We start from the raw sequence: 20063 nt of genomic DNA on the forward strand, positions 1-20063 counted from the left end.
AAGTATGAGCTGCTTGTAGCTCTGACTCCTTTAAGCTCCGGCCACATGAGTTTTATATAAGGGGTGCTTCCTTTTCCTGATTATATCTTGTAACTGAATAAATAGTGAAGTTAATTCTGACTCATCAGGGATAAATTCTGCAGTCTCAATATGTAATACTACTCTTTCAGCATACTGAGAGTCAGTAACTATGTTGAGAGGTTCTGAAAAATCCATTAAAACCAACAGAATAGCATATTCCAATTTTTGAACCAAATTATAAGGACTTCAATCCACTTTACTTAAATTGTCTGATTTGTAACATGCCTTTCCTTGTTTGTTTGCAACTGTATAAAATGTATGAGCTCCAGATATGGGTGTTTCCCATACAATATGAGGCAAAATCCAATCAGCTCTCTTTATAAGTTCAATTCTATCGCTTTTTGGATATTTGCTGTTAATCTCTCCCCAAAAATTACTGCAAGCTCTTTGCCAAGGCTCACTTTCTGCCCATAATTTTTCAGTGTCCTCCTTAGTTAAAGGTATGACAATTTCTGCTGGGTCTGTTCCTTCTAATAGATGAAGTTTCAAATTTCCTTTTAAAATGGAGGCAGAGATCTTTTCCACATAAATTTTTCATTTTTTACTCTGTTTATTTGGTAGAAATATAGCTAACTTATCTATTCCTTACATTAAATGTTCTTCTCTCAGCTTTCAATTCAAAACCAGATGAAATTTGAAGAGAGAGAGAAAAAAAATGATATGTGCATACTTTTAGTTTCTGGTCTAAGGGATGGTGGTCTTTCTGTTCCTGACACATGTAAATGTAGATCTCTATATAAAATATCCAGTTTATATTTCATTTTCTGATCTCATCATTTCTTATACTGTTGTACCCTAACATCCTGAACTGAGTATTGATAAAATAAAAAGATGATTAAAATCAAATTAGGATTTAATATAACTTAGTGAGTGTCTGGTTCTGTTGAAATATGATGTCTCAATTTCCAGTTACTTATCATATTTTATTTCTCTATATTTACAGACTTGCATTCCATAAATTCAAGTCTTGTTTTATTGTCTCCAGATTCTTCCTTAATTTTGTAAGAATATTATATAGAAATGAATAAAATTGAGGCCAAAACAATCTTAAAGGCAAATAAAATGATATCTATTAATTATTTTTTATTTATATGTTTTGTTTTTCTGAAACAGGGTTTCTCTGTGTAGGTCTCCCTGTCCTGGAACGTGTTCTGTAGACCAGGCTGGCCTTCAGCTCGCAGAGATCTGCCTGATTCTGAGTTTTACTGATTTTTGAGATAAATATACATTTATTATTTTTTCATTTAATCTCTATCCTTTCTCCTGATTGAGGATTCTGTTAAGCCTGCATGCAAGCTGTAGGCATTTTTATAGGCATTAATTATTGCTTCTGGAATAGCATGATTTGCTTTACACAGTTTCAGTATAGACGTAGCTGAGAATATACAGTATGTTATAGGAAGTTCAGTTGAACTACACTAGTAAGAGTTAACAAAAACTGCTAATGTATGTAAAGATGAAAATGTATACAAGGAAAAACAGGAAGATTGCACATAATTAGACAGTCCAGGGTTGATTTCCTTCCTGTACCAAACAATCTAGATGATTTCTAAAATCTCCACAGCAAATGTGAACAAATTATGAGGCAGGAAAAAACATAAGAAATAATTAGTCAAACACATCTGCTGGTGTATTGCAACACAAAGTACCTTAAAGAAGTTTAGAGTGACTGTAGACTAGACACAATATTAAGGCAAGCAGAAAATCTGAGATGGCTGGAAAATAGTGGTAGATTTTTACATTAATAATTGATCAGAATATGACATACTTAACTTTAAGTACATATATGAAACAATATAGAAGAAAACATATCACTACATTAACTGAGAATAGATCACATTGAGCAGCAATTTTTACTAATTAAGTAATATGCTATTCTAGATTGGCACTATTTATTTCTAAATTTCATGAAACATCTGGTGTGTTAACACAGTAATTAATGTCACCATCTTAGAAGGATGATCTTGGAAACAAAGAAATAATAAATAGCTTCTGTTATTGCTTGAATATAAAATGCCCTCTCAGGTTCCCACATTTAAATACCACCTCCTTTGCTCTACCTGTTAATTTCAGAGTTTTTGGATTCTTTACAAGTTGGAATTTAATTGTAGGAAGAAAATAACAGAATGTGGGACACTGAGGATAATAATCATGCTCTGTTTCTAGTTCAATTTCACTGCTTCTTGATTGTAGATATGATATAATCAAAAACGAGCCAATCATGCCTTGATTCAATACCTTTATGGATACTGTATCTCCTTAAACCATGAGCCAAAATATATCTTTCTTTAACTAAAGAAACATGTTTAGGCAATGTATTCTGTTACATAAAAGACAAAGGGACAAACAGAGCAAGCATTGTCTTTAAATCAAATAGAAAAATATGTAAAATCTTTCATTTATAAAATATATTTCCAGGGAAGAAAAATTAAATTATATCATCAATTGAAAGGAACAAGTTGTAGGAAATGTAAGAGTTTGGAGAAAGATAGCAACTTGATATAATTGCTACATATTTATGGAAGCTAATGAAATAAATTCTCTTCTATATTGTTATTTTATGCAAAGTTATAATAGACAAAATGTTCATGGCTTATTTTTGAAGTGGTTCCAATAGAAGAGCAAGCATTACAATTTAATTTTCATATATATAAAGTCTTTTTTATTATTAAGAAATTTTCTATTCATTTCATATATCTACCACAGATCTCTCCTTCTCCTTAATCCTCCCACCCCCCAGCCTTCTTGCCCAACCTACCCCCACGCCCATTCCCATCTCCTCTAAGGCAAGGCCTCCCATGGGGAGTCAGCAGAACGCGGTACATTCATTTGAGACTGGTCCAAGACCTTCCCTGGACCAAGGCGGCACAAGGTGTCCCACCATAGGCACTGGGCTCCAAAAAGCCTGCTCATGCACATTTAAATAAATATGTTACTTAAATATTTATTCATTTTTTATTTTATTTCATGTATTTGGACATTTTGCTAGAATACTGGTCTGTGTATCATGTGAGTGCCTGGCACTCATGGACCGAAAATGGCACTGGATTCCCTGGATCTGGAGGTATAGATGGCTGTGCGCAACCAGTGTACTTCAACTCTGAGCTATCTCTTTGACTTTTAGATATCTATTTTTGTGTGTGTGAAGAACTTGAGTTTTAATGTCTATGTAGGGAGAATACAGTCTTTACATTTCAGTTTATACTTCAGTGACCACAGCAGTTATTCCAGGACAGAGGTTATTTGACACAAGCTACCATCATCAGAGAGGATGGATCCTCAATTGAGAAAATGCCTCCACAAGATCTGGCTATAGGAATGTTTGAAGGGCAGTCTTTGAATTAGTGATTGATGAGTGAGGTACAGCCCATTGTGGGTGGTGCAACTCCTGGTCTGGTGGTCCCAGGATTTATAAGAAAGCAGGGCAAGCAAACCATCAGGAACAAGCAACACTCTTATATGGTCTCTGTATCAGTCCATGCCTTCAAGTTCCTGCCATGTTTGAGTTCCTGTAGTGAATTCCTTCAAAGATGAACAGTGATGTAGAAACACAAAGCAAATAAACCCTTTCCTCCCCAAAATGTTTTTGATCATGGTGTTCCATTGTTGTAATAGTAACCCTAACTAAGACATGGTTTAAACATTAATTTCAGCTAACTGATGTTCATTTTTCATAGTAAGATTTGAACTGATGATCATGGAACATTATATGATAACAAGTCAGGGTCTCCTGAATTTTAGGAGACTAAAGAGAGATGTTCTTATGCCTATAGTATACGTTCAGGATTTTTACTTGATTTTCTTCATTAATTTTTTTCTGTGTGTTGTGTACACATTCGTGTGTGTGTGTGTGTGTGTGTGTAGGTATTTGTGTGATGGTGTGGACACATGCTACTTTGTTGAGGCCAGAAGATAACCTCCTTAGGCACCATCTATCATTTGTTACAAGATCTTTAACTGACCTTAGAATTACTGTCTTCTCTACAGCACTGACATTATATGCCACCACACCATACTTCTGAGGTGGGTGCTTCAGATCAAATCACTTTACTGACTAAGCCATCTTTATAGCCACAGAACTCCTACTTTGCAAAACATAACTCCCTCATCCAAGATCCTCAATCTACAAACTATCATTCAAAATTCGTATTTATGTAGAAACATGAAATATTTAAAAAAAATACCATGTGATCTTATTTTATTCTCTGATGAATTTTGCTATCACTGTTCACAAACAAGCATGTACACAATGAAATTGTGCATTTGGAAGAAATAATAAATTGTCGCCCACAGAATGTGTTCTTCTCATCAAATTGGTCTCACACAATAGGAACACATTTTATTTTAGATATGCAGTGTTCCTTTTAACTCACAGTATCATCACTCAGTGTGAGAATTATTAGAGTGAACATTTGTGTCGTTATCCTGGGATACAGTGTAGCAGATTGCTATAAAACTTCATCTCTTCTGTAAGCTCCAGTGTCTGTATGGCCCTGATAATATTGAAACTGCAGTCAGTATTCAAGCTAACATTAGGAAATGAATATATATTTATTGGAGTCCTAGCTTCTTTGTCTCCCCCCAGAAGCCACAGCTTTAGAACAGTTCACAGAATACGTCAAAGGCTGTTGGTGAACCCCTGACAAAGTGCTTTAGATGGCCTTGGTTACAGAACATTTGCATATGAGAGCAATTCTTTTCAATTATAACATTTTTTCACAAGCTCTTATTACCAAACCTTGGCATTTTACTGGAGCTACATGTATGTAAGGAATTATATCATTTTATGCTATATTTTTATATTATTATAAACAGGAAATAATTATTAATTAGGTTTTTTTTTTACCCCTTTGCTTATTTTAGACATGAGTTTATTCTGTGCAGTAGTTTTGGACTTATCTCGAATTCATGGTAGAGATCATTCAAGGTAAGAAACCTTATATAAAATAGGACTACCTATTTCCTCAAATAAGATTCTGATTAATTTCACTGGAAAGCCATACATAGATCACTGTATGATTTGGTAGTATATGTATTAGTTTATTTGTTAGTTTGTTTTTGCAAGAAAAGCATCTGGGAGCTTACCTTGCTCACAAAAGTATGCCCTTAAAAATCTTATCTAGAACATCTCACTAGAAGAATGCTTCCTCCACAGAACCTTGATATTCTAATGACAAAAACAGATTATAGTATCTGGTTCCTTATGCAGCACGTTTTGAACCAAATAATAGAATCATGATCTGACCATAGTCAATCAAAGTGCACTTCAGATTTTTTCAGAGGCGTTAGAAGGTATAAAGTGATTATTTCTGGTGGAAATTATGGGAAGAAAAAGGCCCCATCTATCTGTGTGGCATGAGAAATGCTGAAATGAGAGAGGAGCTGCTTGGAGATGGGAGGAGATGTGAACTAGAGATACCATTGACTGTCTTGAAGAAGATGTTTATATTGTCCACTGAGGTCAGATTCACAAATGCCTTTTTTGCAATTGGATTTTCAATACTGATAATAGTTCTCACATTCGCTCTTCCTTAGCTAAAATTAGGCTTCTTCACTTTCAAACTCAATATCAGTGCTAAAAAGAAAGGTTTAACACTGATCAAATGCTACAGAGAAATAGAATTTAATGATCATGCAGCTGCTCTTTGTCCTGACCCTCACAGCTGTGTTGTTCTGATGTTACACTGATATTGCACACAGCAGAGGTCATCCTAAATAACATCATGTTCTCACACCTAAATATAGTTTCCTTGTTTCTTACAAGTGGAAAAAACAACTACTCTAGGGGTGTTAGTTTTTGTGATTGCTTTGAGACTTGATAGATAGATATCTGGTATATGGAGTTCTGAAAATATGAAGAGGAGAATAAAAAATTAGACACTAGGAAAGGTACTGTTAACGTTTTGAGTCCTAGCTTTAGAGTAACAATACAATACTATAATACAGAAACAAATAAGCAACAATCAAAAATAATATAATCACAGTAAGTTGTAAATACACATACATAAAAGTAAACATTAAAAAATAGATAGGCTGGTGGCTCAGTGGTTACAGTACTTTCCACTCTTTCACAGAATCCAAGTTCAGTTCCTAATGCCCATGCTCTAGAACCCCAGCTCCAGGTTATCTGGTATTTTTGGGGGGCCTCTGCCAGCACTGGCACACATGTGGCTCATACAGATACACACAAATAAAGATAAATCTTTGAAAAAGTAGAAAGTAAAATGCTTATAAAGGTCCACATTGTAAATCTAAGTATCCAGGCATTAAAAACTTCCCATGCATATAGCCTGTTCTTTGATCCTGAGGAGGTGTTTTATCTGTAGAGTATAAATTTCCAGGATTTCATTTAGATATTATTGTTTCTAGGAAACCAAGGTAAAAACTACATCAGGGTATTTCATTGTAAGAATACAAACCTTTGCATCCAATATACAAATTAATGAAGAAGTTTCACAAATAACTTAAAATTAAACTGCCATAGCATATGACTAAGTTATGTCACTCCCAGATTTACACTCATAAAATTAGAAGACTGATCATTGAATTACTTTCATATATATGTTTATTTTGTACTATTTACAGTAGCTAAATTGTAGATCCACTCTGGGTGTTAAACAGAGGAATAAAGACAATACAGGACATATACAAAGTTAATTTTATTTAAGAAAAATGAAATCATGACATTTGCAAGAAATGAACAGAACTGGAAATCATCCTACTATGGAATCCAGACTCAGAAAGACAATTATCCATGCTTTCTCTCACATATATAACTTAGATACACATTTGTGTGTAAGGGTTGTCTCAAGTTTAAGAGCACTGTCAATTTTCTGAATGACCCAATTCCCATATTGGGAAGCTTATACTGAACTGCATGCAACTCTAGTTCTAGAAGACCTGATGCCTTCTGACCTCCAATGGTAGCAGTATATGTGACATACATTTACATAGATGCACACATACACACATACACATAAATAAAAAATTAAATGTTTATTTTTTAATACAAGCACTCCTGTGTGTATCTCTCTATCCCTCCCCCTCCCCCCTCCCCCTCCTCTCCCTCCCTTTCCCTCCCTTTCTCTCTCTCTCTCTCTCTCTCTCTCTCTCTCTCTTTCTCGTGTGTGTGTGTGTGTGTGTGTGTGTGTGTGTGTGTGTGTGTGTGCAACCATAAAAGGGTCTGTGAGAGAGGAAGCAGAGATCATAAAGTTGAGGTGTAGGACAAAGATGTGAAAAGGATATAAACATGTGACATAAAATCAGAAGTCAGGCTATTGAGGAAGACAAGGCAGCTGGCAACTGAGGAGGAAGACAGGAGAAGCAGTAGGAGAAGAGGGGAAGTACAACAGATGTATTAAAGGGCTACAATGAATCTCCAACTTTGCATACTATGTTTACATATAAAACAAAACAGGAAACATACTTCCAAAACCCAATTTCTGTCCTTTTAGATTTGTACTCTTCCATTTAACTAAGTTTAATTAATTCTACAGAAAATCTGTATATAATAGTATTAGTTTTGCAAATGCAGTTCAGTGAATTTTTACAAAGTCTTAAGAGTAGATAACCACTAGCGCTTCAGTATATGGCTGATTGCCTTCACCCACAAAACACTTGCATGGTATTGTCTGCACCTGCAAAATGGTTGCATGCTGCCACTAGCACATCAGTGTATGTCTGATTTTCTTCAGCTACAAAATGCTTGCATGCTGCTACCCAGTAAAACTACACTATTTAAACCTAAACAAGGTGTATAAATATATTTCTTACCAATAAAATTCCAAATTTATACACAGAAGACTAAAGTTCCTGAACCTGGGTGCCTGTCAGGTTTCATTATTTATGCTTATATGGTTAACTTTCAATTTTCACATCTTTAACCTAAATTTTCCTATAGAATAATTTAAACTTTTTTGTTAGACTTGAAAGTACATTTTCACCCAACAGTATAAGACATTTTTGTGAAAAGGAAAATGATTGTGCTAAAAGCTAAAGGAATTGACTTAAACTGTGCTCAAAAAAAAAAAAATCATGGAGGAAGCTTTAATTAAGACTCGATGTTGTTTAAAGTGTTTAAAAAGCAGACAAAATTAAATGTCCAGAATCTGTTTGTCTCCTCACTTCAAACCTATTACTAAGAATTAAGGGTATTAAATCAGTGATCGCACACTTGCTACAGGAGCACAAAGCTCTAGATAGATCTCCAGAGCTGCAAACAGGCACCAGAACACTAACCTTGAAAGTATTTGCCTTCCTGTATTTTAAGCATTCATCCAAGTGGCATTATTTTCAACTGAGATTAGAGTAAGATAAAAATAACAGAACAGCAAAATTTTACATAAGTTCTCTAGTGCTGTGAGAGTTCATCATAATTACCAACTTCATTGACCCAAAATACCCCTTAAGAATAAACAAAGCATAACTTTTGGAAATCTGTGGGAATATGGTTGTTTCCAGAGAGCATGAAACTTCTGACACAGAGCCAGGGTAATGGAAGGCTGCAAAACTGTAAGATAGAGCCTCATGTGATTGTGACTTTAGAGGGTTTATTTTTCTCTATGTAACACTTTTTTTATGTCTCTGTTTATGCCCTGGTAGCCATGAATTTAACATCCTTTAGTACATACACCCATCATTATGATGTAACCCCTTACTATGGGACCAGAAACAGTTAAGACATGTGAACATGAATGGAAATATCAGAAATATTGAGCTAGAATTATTCCATTGTCTTTTAGACTGTTTTCATGGGTGTTTTGGTCACATTTATGAAAAATAACTTAGAAGTTTGGTAACAGTGAGCTGGTGCTATTGCTAGGAATAAACATATATTGACTATTAAGGCTTTTCAACTGATTGTTGAATGGAATTTGCAAATGTTTGGAATGATGGGTGACAGAGGTTCTATAATATTGTAACTAGAGTTTAATAGATAGTTTTATTGAGAGCTAAGAAAACCAGAATATGTTTGCACACTCTGAGCCCGGCCCTTTGTTATTGTTTCTCTGCTCTTGTGCTTCTGGATTCCAATGAGTCAAGCAGATATCATCTGCCTAGTCCTTCTTACCCTGATGAATGGAACCCTCTAAAGCACTGAACCCAATGGTTTCCCTCCCTGAGAGTGTTCTCCCAGCTGTTCAATAGTGATTTATCATTAGATTATCAAATAGGATGATCATGATCTGGTTAATTCAGATCAAGGTAGCTTCTTCATTTTTATTACTATACTAAGATTTGCTACATCCACTTATTTATGTTTTCTGTAAATAAAAAATTGATACATAGACAATTATATTTCCTTTTGGATGAACCATTTGAAGCCCATGTCTGAAAAAGTGTGTGTGTGTGTGTGCGTGCCCATGGGTGTGATATTTTTAATTTACAATTTATTTATTCCTTTTTATACTAAGGGGCTCTATGCCTATTTATTAGTTTTATAATATTTTAAAGATCTAGTGTATTTATCATTTTTAAGCTGGGGGTTTTATCAAATTTATGTCTTTGAAAATATGGCAAACAATTTTAACACATATCATCTTCAAATTTCAGTGCTTTTAATTTGCTTTTCTAGGGAAAAATTAAATTAACAAATCTGTATTAAGCAGTAATAACTGCTGAACAGTGTTAGAAACTCCTAACACAGCTTTTGGAAAATTATTACTATGAAAGTTGTTTCATAGGGAGAGGAGCTGGCTTAGACTGAGCCAAACTTGCAAAATTTCTATTGTTAATTATTATTTGTTAATCAGTAGTTAAGTCCTAACTGTTGAATTATCAGCAATTTATTGTTACAGACATTTTGATGATAATCTGCAAGGCTTCAGCAGACTCCAAATGTCCATTCTAGTCATTAGCATCTAGTGGATACTACTGCAGCACTTACTGTTCCTGAGAGAGGAGCAAATGTGCCCGCTTCTCATAATTCTTCATCATTTGGATTTTAATTTTTCAAACACACTTTCTTGAAGTCTTTGAGTTTAAAGGGATACACATTGGGGAATCACACTTATACTCACACTTTTCTACAAACACATCTATTTCAGCACTACTCATATTAATAACAACACTGAATTTTAATGGATAAAATGGTATTTTCATAGTATAACATGAGATTAATTTAATATTACATTTTAACTATTGTTTCATATTGCCACAAGGTTTATTCTACTTACAGAAGCTTTTCAAAAATCCCCTTCTCTTTGCATGTGGGGTTAATTATTTTGCACTTCAGGATTGTTATGACTCTAGAATTTTAGGAAAGAGCAATATTGCATACCATAAATTATCATAAGTAAACACATTATATGATTAACAGTATATAGTCTTCATATTTAGACCATGATATTATGAAATCAGTAAAATAAATTATTATTGCTAGTTAGTAAACATAAGTAGCTGAAGTTATTTTTGATATCTTTATCATTATCCTGAATAATTCTTTGAGGCATTAAAATTATTTGAGGAGTTAATTTATGCAATGTCATAGTATTCAAATTCAGAACTCAATTGAGAAAACACCTTCACTTTTACACAGATATACAGGAACTCTCAAAGCTATTTCTTTTGGAGATCCTTTTGTAACATTCACTTTAATTAATACAGCTCATGGAATATAAATAATGAAAAGTTTAATTATGTGCTTAAAGATCAATACTAGATGATATATATCTTTAGATGCTTGACTTTATGTAAATGATTGCAATTATAATTAATAGCATTATATAACCCCTTCGAGAAGAGAATGGATCTCACTAGGTGAACTTTGTCCTAATTTATTATTATTATATTAGCATTTTGTATAGAATAATGCATTTAACTATGTGGCTTTTCCTTGAACTTGAGAGACTAAAATCACAGTTTATTAATGTGTCTTTATTTCCTACTACGGGTTAGGGCAGTGTCTAAGAGCAAACATTCAATGAGGTAGTCAATAATATTCCTTTCAAATAAGATAAAATACAAAGTGTGGGTCATAGGGTTTCTCGTACTAGGAACAAGTTCTCTCTTCTTACAAAGCATGGCTCTACCTGAGAAACAACAAGAATGGTGTAGGCTCAGACAAGTTAGAATTCCAAATGTGTTTCACATCCTGTCCTTTTCAAAATGTGAGTTTAAAGCTATTCTAGCTTTAAAAAATCCTAATTTATTCAAATTGCTGTGTGTCACAATTCAGTGGAATATTAAATTAGAGCTGATAGTTCTACCAGTTCAGAAATCTGGACAGCCTGAAATTTCCTTTGGATTTTGAACATAAGTAACTTGTTCTTACAGAAGAATGGTATTACTTTTTTACACTTTTCAGCAAAATTTATTTTATATTTCTTAATAATCATAATTATTGGCCATAGCTTAATGAGAGTTACTTAAATTTTACATGGTAAATTTTAAGTGAACACTCCTTGACCTTTCACATTTTTGTTTACTATGGGCAGAAAAGCCAGGATTTTCAGAAAACAATGTACTGAAAAGTTAAATATTATTATGTTAAGGTATTCAAGAGGAGACTCAGTCATGGTGCCTGGGGAGTTCACTGTTTTTCAACTACTAAGTAGTAAAACATATCTGTGTGTGTGTGTGTGTGTGTGTGTGTGTGTGTGTGTGTGTGTATCTGTGTGTCTGTGTGTATTTAGATTGGGCATTCAAATAAATCTATAAATAATTATGAAATACATTTTTCTGGATCATATTAACTATGTATTAGTACATAAAACTGAAAATCTCTGACACATCGTCTTTTGTCTTTTCTGTTAAATGGTGTGGTCCTTCTATGGATATGCTGGCTTGTGTTCTGATCAACAGCCACATTGCCCATGTTATTTCCAGGACTCTACTAGCAATCATGGCACTGCCCGGGTGGACTTTTCTTTTAAAGTTAATTTTACGGGAAGAATTAATTATATCTTATGTTGGGGTTTTAGTGGCTTTTTTATTGTGTTGAAGTTTTATATGTAATAATATTTTTTTAAAAATGCTATTTATCTTTTTGGCTTTGTTAATTCAAAAATTTCATGATTTTTTTTAAAATTGTACTTAATTTTTAATTTAAATTTTATTATAGAGAATTTCATACATGACTGCACTGTATACATACAGCACTGTATATATACAATTTCTATCACTTCCTCTTCCTTCCTTTAGACTCCTTTATCAAATTTATGACTTCTTTTATAATTATTGTTCTGATACACACACACACACACACACACACACACACATGTGTAATACTACAATGTACCTAGTACATTTTGTGTTGTGTGTGTGTGTGAAGGGTTTAGTGATGAACATTTACACTTTGACAAGTATCATGGAATTTGTCATTGAGGAAAAATGATTTTATTTTCTGCTGTGGGATGGTCTGTATGTCAAGTGTGTTGCTGATTGGTCAATAAATAAATCACTGATTGGCCAGTGGCCAGGCAGGAAGTGTAGGCGGGACAAGGAGGAGAATAAAGCTGGGAAGTGGAAGGCTGAGTCAGAGAGACACTGCCAGACGCCAAGATGACGAACAGCATGTGAAGATGCCGGTAAGCCACGAGCCATGTGGTAAGGTATAGATTTATGGAAATGGATTAATTTAAGATATAAGAACAGTTAGTAAGAAGCCTGCCACAGCCATACAGTTTGTAACCAATATAAGTCTTTGTGTTTACTTGGTCGGGTCTGAGCGGCTGTGGGACTGGCAGGTGACAAAGATTTGTCCTGACTGTGGGCCAGGCAGGAAAGCTCTAGCTACAATTTTCCCTTAAGCAACCTTTGATTGTCTTAACTCTTTGTTTTATGTGTAGGGCCTCCTGCACTTTTCTCCTTCTGGACTGGCATATTAACTGCCATGATCTTGTTAACTTCTTCTTTAAATATAGACACTGTTGAGAAATTATGGGTACAGCATACCTATCTTGTCCAGAATAAAATACCTCACAGCAGTTGGCCTGGTCTGTGGCAGGGTCCTGTGCTGTTGTTCCCTTTGGGGGAGGGGGCCAAGTAGGTGCAGTCAAACCACACAGACTCCAGGAGACTGTCAAACAACAAGCTCAGTTACTCAGGAAGAGGCAAGCTTTATATACCCTCCATCCCACCCTGGGGGAAGGTCTGATGAATATGCATCTGCTGATGTGACATGCTGCCTCTCATTGGTCCAGGTCATCTCCAGATCATGTTTTAGCTCCTGTTGCTAAAGCCCTTAGGCAGACCCAGGTTGGCTCTCAGAATGTATCTTTTTTACTTGTTTAGGCCAACTGGCTCTCAAGCCTGTTAGGGATGAGTCATTTCATACTGGTGCTGTGGTTCTTACACTTTTTCTTCTCTACCTTCTGGCATGATCCCTATTTCATATAATTTAGGAAGTTTGTTATATTATAGAGGACCTCCTACTTCTTTTCCTGTTTCAGTATAATTATTTGTTATGGGTTTATGTTATTCATACTATCCTTATTTATTTCTGGTAGTTCAGATGTATCTGAAAACATCTCTTGTTCTGTTAGGTTTTCCAGCTTAATGTCGTTTAGTTATATAAAGTGTTCTCTTATACTATTCTGGTTTCCTTTGTTGTACATTGTAATGTTTCCCTGATTGTTTCTAATTTTGTTAAATTTGGTCTATTTTTTCTTTTGGCTAATTCAACTAAGAATTCATCAGTTAAATAAAAAGAAATCACACTGGAGTCCATTAATTTTTTTCATTGTTTGTTTGTTTCTATTCTATCAATTGCAGCCCTGTTGTTTTTTTTTATTATTATTATTTCTTTCTCTTTCCTTCCACTGGTTTGGGGGATAGTTTGTTTGTTTATTTGTTTTTAAACCCTTGAATGCATCATTAAAGTACAGGAATGTGGTTTCTATTTGAGACTGGACTTGAAAAGGTGATGGGGGCAAGGTGCTCAGGCAGATGAACCAAAAAAGAACATGAGGAAAGCTCCTGGCTGGATGCTGGCCTTTTCATGGTTTTAGAACTTTTTAACAGGAATGGAGAGAGGGTTCCATCCGTAAAAGTACAAAGACCTGATTTTGATCCCAAAAACTCATATAAAAAAGCCAGGCATGGTGGATAGAATTTGTAGTCAAAATTACCACAAATTAGAGATAGGCTGGTTGCTGGGGCTCCTTTGTCAGCTGCTAACTTTGCATGCTCAATGTGAACTAGGTCAGTGAAAGATGCTATCTTGAAATAAATGGGGGGCGGCCAGGACCTGAGGAGTGAGTCTAGAGTTGTCCTTTTGCATCCATATGACATGCACATACATTTACCTATGCCATATGAACATGCATATACACAAAATTTTATAATATCTTATAAACAATTTTACCCCAAAATACGTGCATAAAAAGCCTCTATTGTCCATTTAATGTATAATATGAATTATTCAATAATAAGTGAATCAATATACATTACTAACATTGTGAGGAAGTAATAATATGGTAATCTATTTTTCCATTTGTAAAATTTTCTCTGTTTCACAAGACCTTTACAAACCAGCACCTAAAATATATTATTTTCTAAGGATATTCCCTATTAAATATGTACCATAAAGATCCTTATGAAGTTATGGTGCTTAAATGATTGGTTTGATAAACTTGAACTGAATAGTGTGATATTCCTCCTCTTGCATGTAAGCTGTTTTCTGATAGAGGATATTGCCAAGTGTTCCTGATTCTTCTGGTCAATTTTAGCCTCTTTCCTTGGATAAATTAGGAAGTTATTAGCATTATCTTTCAAGGGAATACTATGAAAGCTCTTCACTTTTGAGACTCATTATGGTATTCAGGGAAGTCATGGTTGTGCTTTAGTTGTCTGTTACACATATTAGGCTTTGAATTTTTTATTGAGTCTGAGTTCACTTTGACTCCATTGCATTGGAGGGCTAAATTAAATCACCCCTCTCTTTAAGATATCCATAGAAATATTTTATAGTTTTATGATATGTGCACTAGTTTTAAAAGTATCTATTACCTATACTTAAACTATTGTCATAGCTAATATATTTTACGTAAGGAAAAATATGCTGTGAAATTATTCTCTGCTAGACTTTATGGTAGTGACAGATTTTATGGATAAGTATTTATTAGACACCAAAGCTTACTTGGACATGGTTGAGCACAATAGTTTAGGACATTGTGGATAGGAAATAAAACATAAAATGAAAGCTTATATGACACAATAAATTCACATAAAAGTATGAAGAGTGTTTGGCACACTCTGGGAATGGAACAAAAAGATGATAAAAAAGATTTGGAAAATAGGAGGAAATACCTTGGCAATATTTTGAAAGATAACTAACTTGTAGGTTGAGTGAACTTTCCAGAAGAGAGTACACTCTTTCTTGGCTCTTTCTTCATATACCATAGTGTGATAGAGGACTAGTGAGGGCTTGAGGGGGGAAAATTGGGAGAATGCGGAAGGCAGTGTTAAAGAGTCTTAAGATTCTTATGTTGAAAAACAAGACATACCTGCCTCAACTGAATGTACCAGGTTGAGCTGTCACCCCATGTGAGAACTTACCCTGTTGGAGGAGAAGGTAGGAGTGGAGGTGGGGGACATTGGGAGGAGGGATAAGAGGAGGATTTATGGTTAGTATGCAAAATGAATAAAAAATAAATAAGAAACACAGAACATACTAAATGTCTCATTAAATAGAGAACACAGGAGGATGGACTTTTATATAGAACATTTCAAGTTTAGTAATCAATATGCTTATAACAAGTATAACATTTAAAATAATGTAACAGGTATACAGTTGGTGTACAAACATACTACATATACGGTGTATTAGTCAGGGTTCTCTAGAGTAAGTAGGCAAAGATCAAAAACTTTCTTCTTCCTTGTCCCCATGTAGGCTTCCAACAGAAGGTGTGGTCCAGATTAGAAGCAGGTCTTTCCACTCAAATAGATCTGAATTAAAGGCAGCATGTCTTCTTATCTCAAAGATCTGAATTAAAGGAGTATCTTCCTACCTCAAAAATCCAAGTGTAGTCAAGGTGATAACCAAAAATAGGTATCACACATAGGAATACATTCTTTATTCTCAGAGATAAATTCTGAAATATCAAATAATTTTAAAAGTATTTGGTACAACAGGAAAGTCATACTTGGTACATGAATGGCAGCACTCCAGTATAGATGCCAGTTTGGGGTGATGCTGTGCTGAGAAATTATGACAAAAACATCTGTTGTAATAATAATTCCAGTATACTGAATACTGTCCATGATCTATATACTCCACAAAATGTTTCCTCTAATTGTTGGATTTTCATTCAGAGATGCTCTCCATAGTCTTGTAGTAGATACCCTCTTAGAACGACGAGAAGACTTTGGCTTATTCAATGTCAGTGTCTGTATGTGTAGCCTTGTTGAATTCCATACCCTCATTGTCAATCAATCCTACAGAGAGCAACCCTACCACATAGGTGCACTCTTAGTGTCATGGCTATCATATATCCAATGAAAATGTATGGGGCTTAAGAAATATATAAGGATAAGCCTCACTGTGTTCTAGGTTCACACTTTGAATATTCATCTGGTAAGCCAGGGCAGGCACAAATAAAACTGTTTTTTTGAGAGTGGGGGAAGACTCTGTGTTTTGTTTTTCAGTATGATACGCTCATAGCAAGCTTATGTGTTTGTATTCTGGAGTTTTACCTGATGTCACTGTTTTTGGAAGCTTTTAGGAGGTGAACAGTTGCCTGATAAGTGTTATCCTGGAGATAGGCTTGGTGATTTAATACCCTGATGCCACTTTCTGTTTTCTCTCTGTTTTTGGATAGTCAGTGCAATGTGACAGGTCAGGCTCATGCTCCTCTAGAAGCCAGTTCCAAAAGCCTTTGAACTATACATTTAACACTTAAATCAACTTCCAGAATCAGGCTTCATCGCAGCATTTGGGAGGACGAGACATCTTGTTTCTCTGGGATTTGCGTCAAAAACAGAAATGAAAGTACAAACAAACAAACAAAAAACTAATGAGATAAACAAAATTATATATATATATATATATAATTAATGAAATTAAAGCTGAGAAATAGGAGTTAAATGACCTGCTCAAATTCCTTTACTACTTAATAAGCAAATATGAGATTTTACTGACATTCTTACTAACTTGTAATTGTCCTATTTAATATATATTTACAAATGTTTGTTACTTTCAAATTTCAAGAAAAAAATATTTCCTACTTTTACAAAACATACTTGTTCATATTTTATGGAATTAAGTCAAGAATCAGCATAGACAGAATTGTTCTCTCTTCTAAGACCACAATAAATTTATACTTTGTGATTTTTAAGTAAGAGTGCTACTATTTGTTTCATTCTGTTTCCTCACTATCATTCACTTTCAAGAAATAAAGTTTAATTTTTAAAAGGAATTACTTAGTGCACTTGACATGAAAATATTGTTCATCTTCTGAAAATGAACACCGACTGACTCAGTATAAAATGTTTATGTTTGTATTTGATCATCAGTGTGCATAAATGTCACAGCTTATTTCCTGCATTTTAAGTAAGAAAAAGATCTAGAGTATTATACGGGTTTTACATATGGATTGGTGTCATTGAACTGTATTAGCCAAGTGTTCCTATATAGTAGAGAATCCTCATGGACTTTGATTTGTAATAGCCACAAATTATTGTATGTTTACAGAAATAAACGCCTTAATTAAAGCTACTTGGTTGCATTCAATTCTTGTATTTATCCATTTCTTGAACCAGTTCCTACTTTAGCATTTAACAAAGAAGATTTTTAACATTTACATAAACCTCATAAATTACTTTTCCAGTTAAAGTGAAGTTAGATTTTTTTTTTGTTGTTGTTGTTTGTTTGTTTGTTTTGTTCTTTGAGACATGGTTTCTCTGTATAAAAGTCCAGGTTGTCATGGAGCTCATTATGTAGAAGACCAGGCTTGCCTTGAACTCATGGCAATCCAACTGCCTCTGCCTCACTAGTGCTAGTATTAAAGGGATGAGCCACCACCTCCAGGCAATGTCATTTGTTTTGGGATAATGACTAACACAACTTTCAAAATAAGATCAAGTGTATGTTTTCTATTACCTATCACTATAGTATCACATTATATATAATTTTAATATAATATTTTAAATATTGGTTAAAACTACCTGTATTTTTAAATCCATATAGTGATGTATATAATATATATATGTATATATTATGAATATACAATATAATGTATATATGTATATATTATGAATATACAATTTTAATGAATATCATCTATCCAGGAAAGGTCAATGAAATATACTGAAACCATATTATACCATACAAGTTTCCTTCATTTCCATTTATATAGTAAAATTTCAATTTTCTAATGTATAAAATGAATCATATTAATTTAATATGTGTTTCTAAGTCATAAAGACTAGTGGGTACAACATCAGATGAAAAGAGAAATTGATTTTTCCAAAATATCTTTGACAAATATTTGAACCAATCCTGTAAGGATGCACATATATATGACTGAGGACGGAAGAAAATGTGTGCTTTATTAGACTGAATAAGACTATGTCTTAGTTACATTGAATTGGGATTTAGAATTAATCACAAAAGCCAACAATCTCCAAGCTCTTAAAAATCCATCTACTAGTCTTAGTCTTTGTGATTTTTTCACTGAATCTAACTTTACCACTATATTGTTGTTAAAGAAGACCATACAAAGTGAATTATTTCCCTGTGTTTACATCCTACAAGATAGTTATATAAGAAATACTATTTAAGAGTCTATGGTTAAATTGATTCCTAGTGAAGAGAGAAGAAGTGAAAGTTGATTTATTGGGATAAGTGTTAATGATCATAATAATAGAAAAATGATGTCATCAAAACAGAAAATACAACTGAGCATTTTGATCATAGTGATCACACATTTGTTCATCATGATTTGTAGTCCACTACGATTACTAAATACTTTTGTACAATTTGTGATATAAAAACTCAGGCATAGTCATAGCAATCATGAATTGCTTCCATTACAAGGCAGATAATACTTTTGATTGAGTTTCAGCATGAAAGCAAGTAATTTTTGTATTTAGTCAAACTTTTAGGACACAGAATAAGAACCACAGAAGAATAGGTTATTACCCATCTTTTCAAAAACATTCATTGAGATACCTGAATCATCTTGCAATTTATAAACATAAAAATGCTATCATCTACTCCCACCATCTATTTTACATGAACACATTTGCTTAAAATGGTGGCTTGAATTTTGTGATATGCTAATGCTGTAACAGACTGAAGAAAATAGTGAATTCTCACACTGGAGGCAATATAAAAATTTCAGGAAGGGAGGATTTTAGGTCAGCCTAGGAATGAAATGTAATTGGAAAAGTAATTAAAATCTAAGAATTAGTGAAAATAAAGGCAGACCCAATTTCTTAAGATGCATGCTATGTTTGGTGATATGCACTCAGAAAATATCTGGACTGTGACAGTTGATATTAGAAAAGAGGTGTGGATACAAATTATGGTTGCTTGTCATGATGTGCAAGTGATAGGATTTTATTCTTAATTTTGAATATAATGAAAAGTATCTTGTTGCAATAAAGGCAATATTTGTTGTTCACTGTGTAGAATAACTAAGAAACCAGTAGAAAATAATTGTGAGGGTACATGCAACTGCAATTATTAATGACATCAAAGAATTTATGTGAAACTGAAGAATATGTTCTTACAGTTTTGTACCAGTCTTCTCCCTCATAGAACTGTGCCACAGTAAAGCACATGATGTGCTTACAGAGTAATATTTTTTTTTTATCTGCAAAGGATCTGGCAGAACATCTTTTAGGGTTTTGGGGCCATAGCTCTGTTGCAGTCATTTGCCATTGCCCTGAAACCTGAGAAAGAGTTAATGTTATAATAAATGGATATAGGTTACTTCCAAGTCAGTTATTATAAACTGTCATAGCTGTTCTATAAACTATCATGGATTATCCATAAACTAGAACAAAAATAAAATATTCTGGAAGATTACTTTGTCCAT

Source organism: Peromyscus eremicus, chromosome 10 (assembly GCF_949786415.1).
Source record: "Peromyscus eremicus chromosome 10, PerEre_H2_v1, whole genome shotgun sequence".
Lineage (NCBI taxonomy): Eukaryota > Metazoa > Chordata > Mammalia > Rodentia > Cricetidae > Peromyscus > Peromyscus eremicus.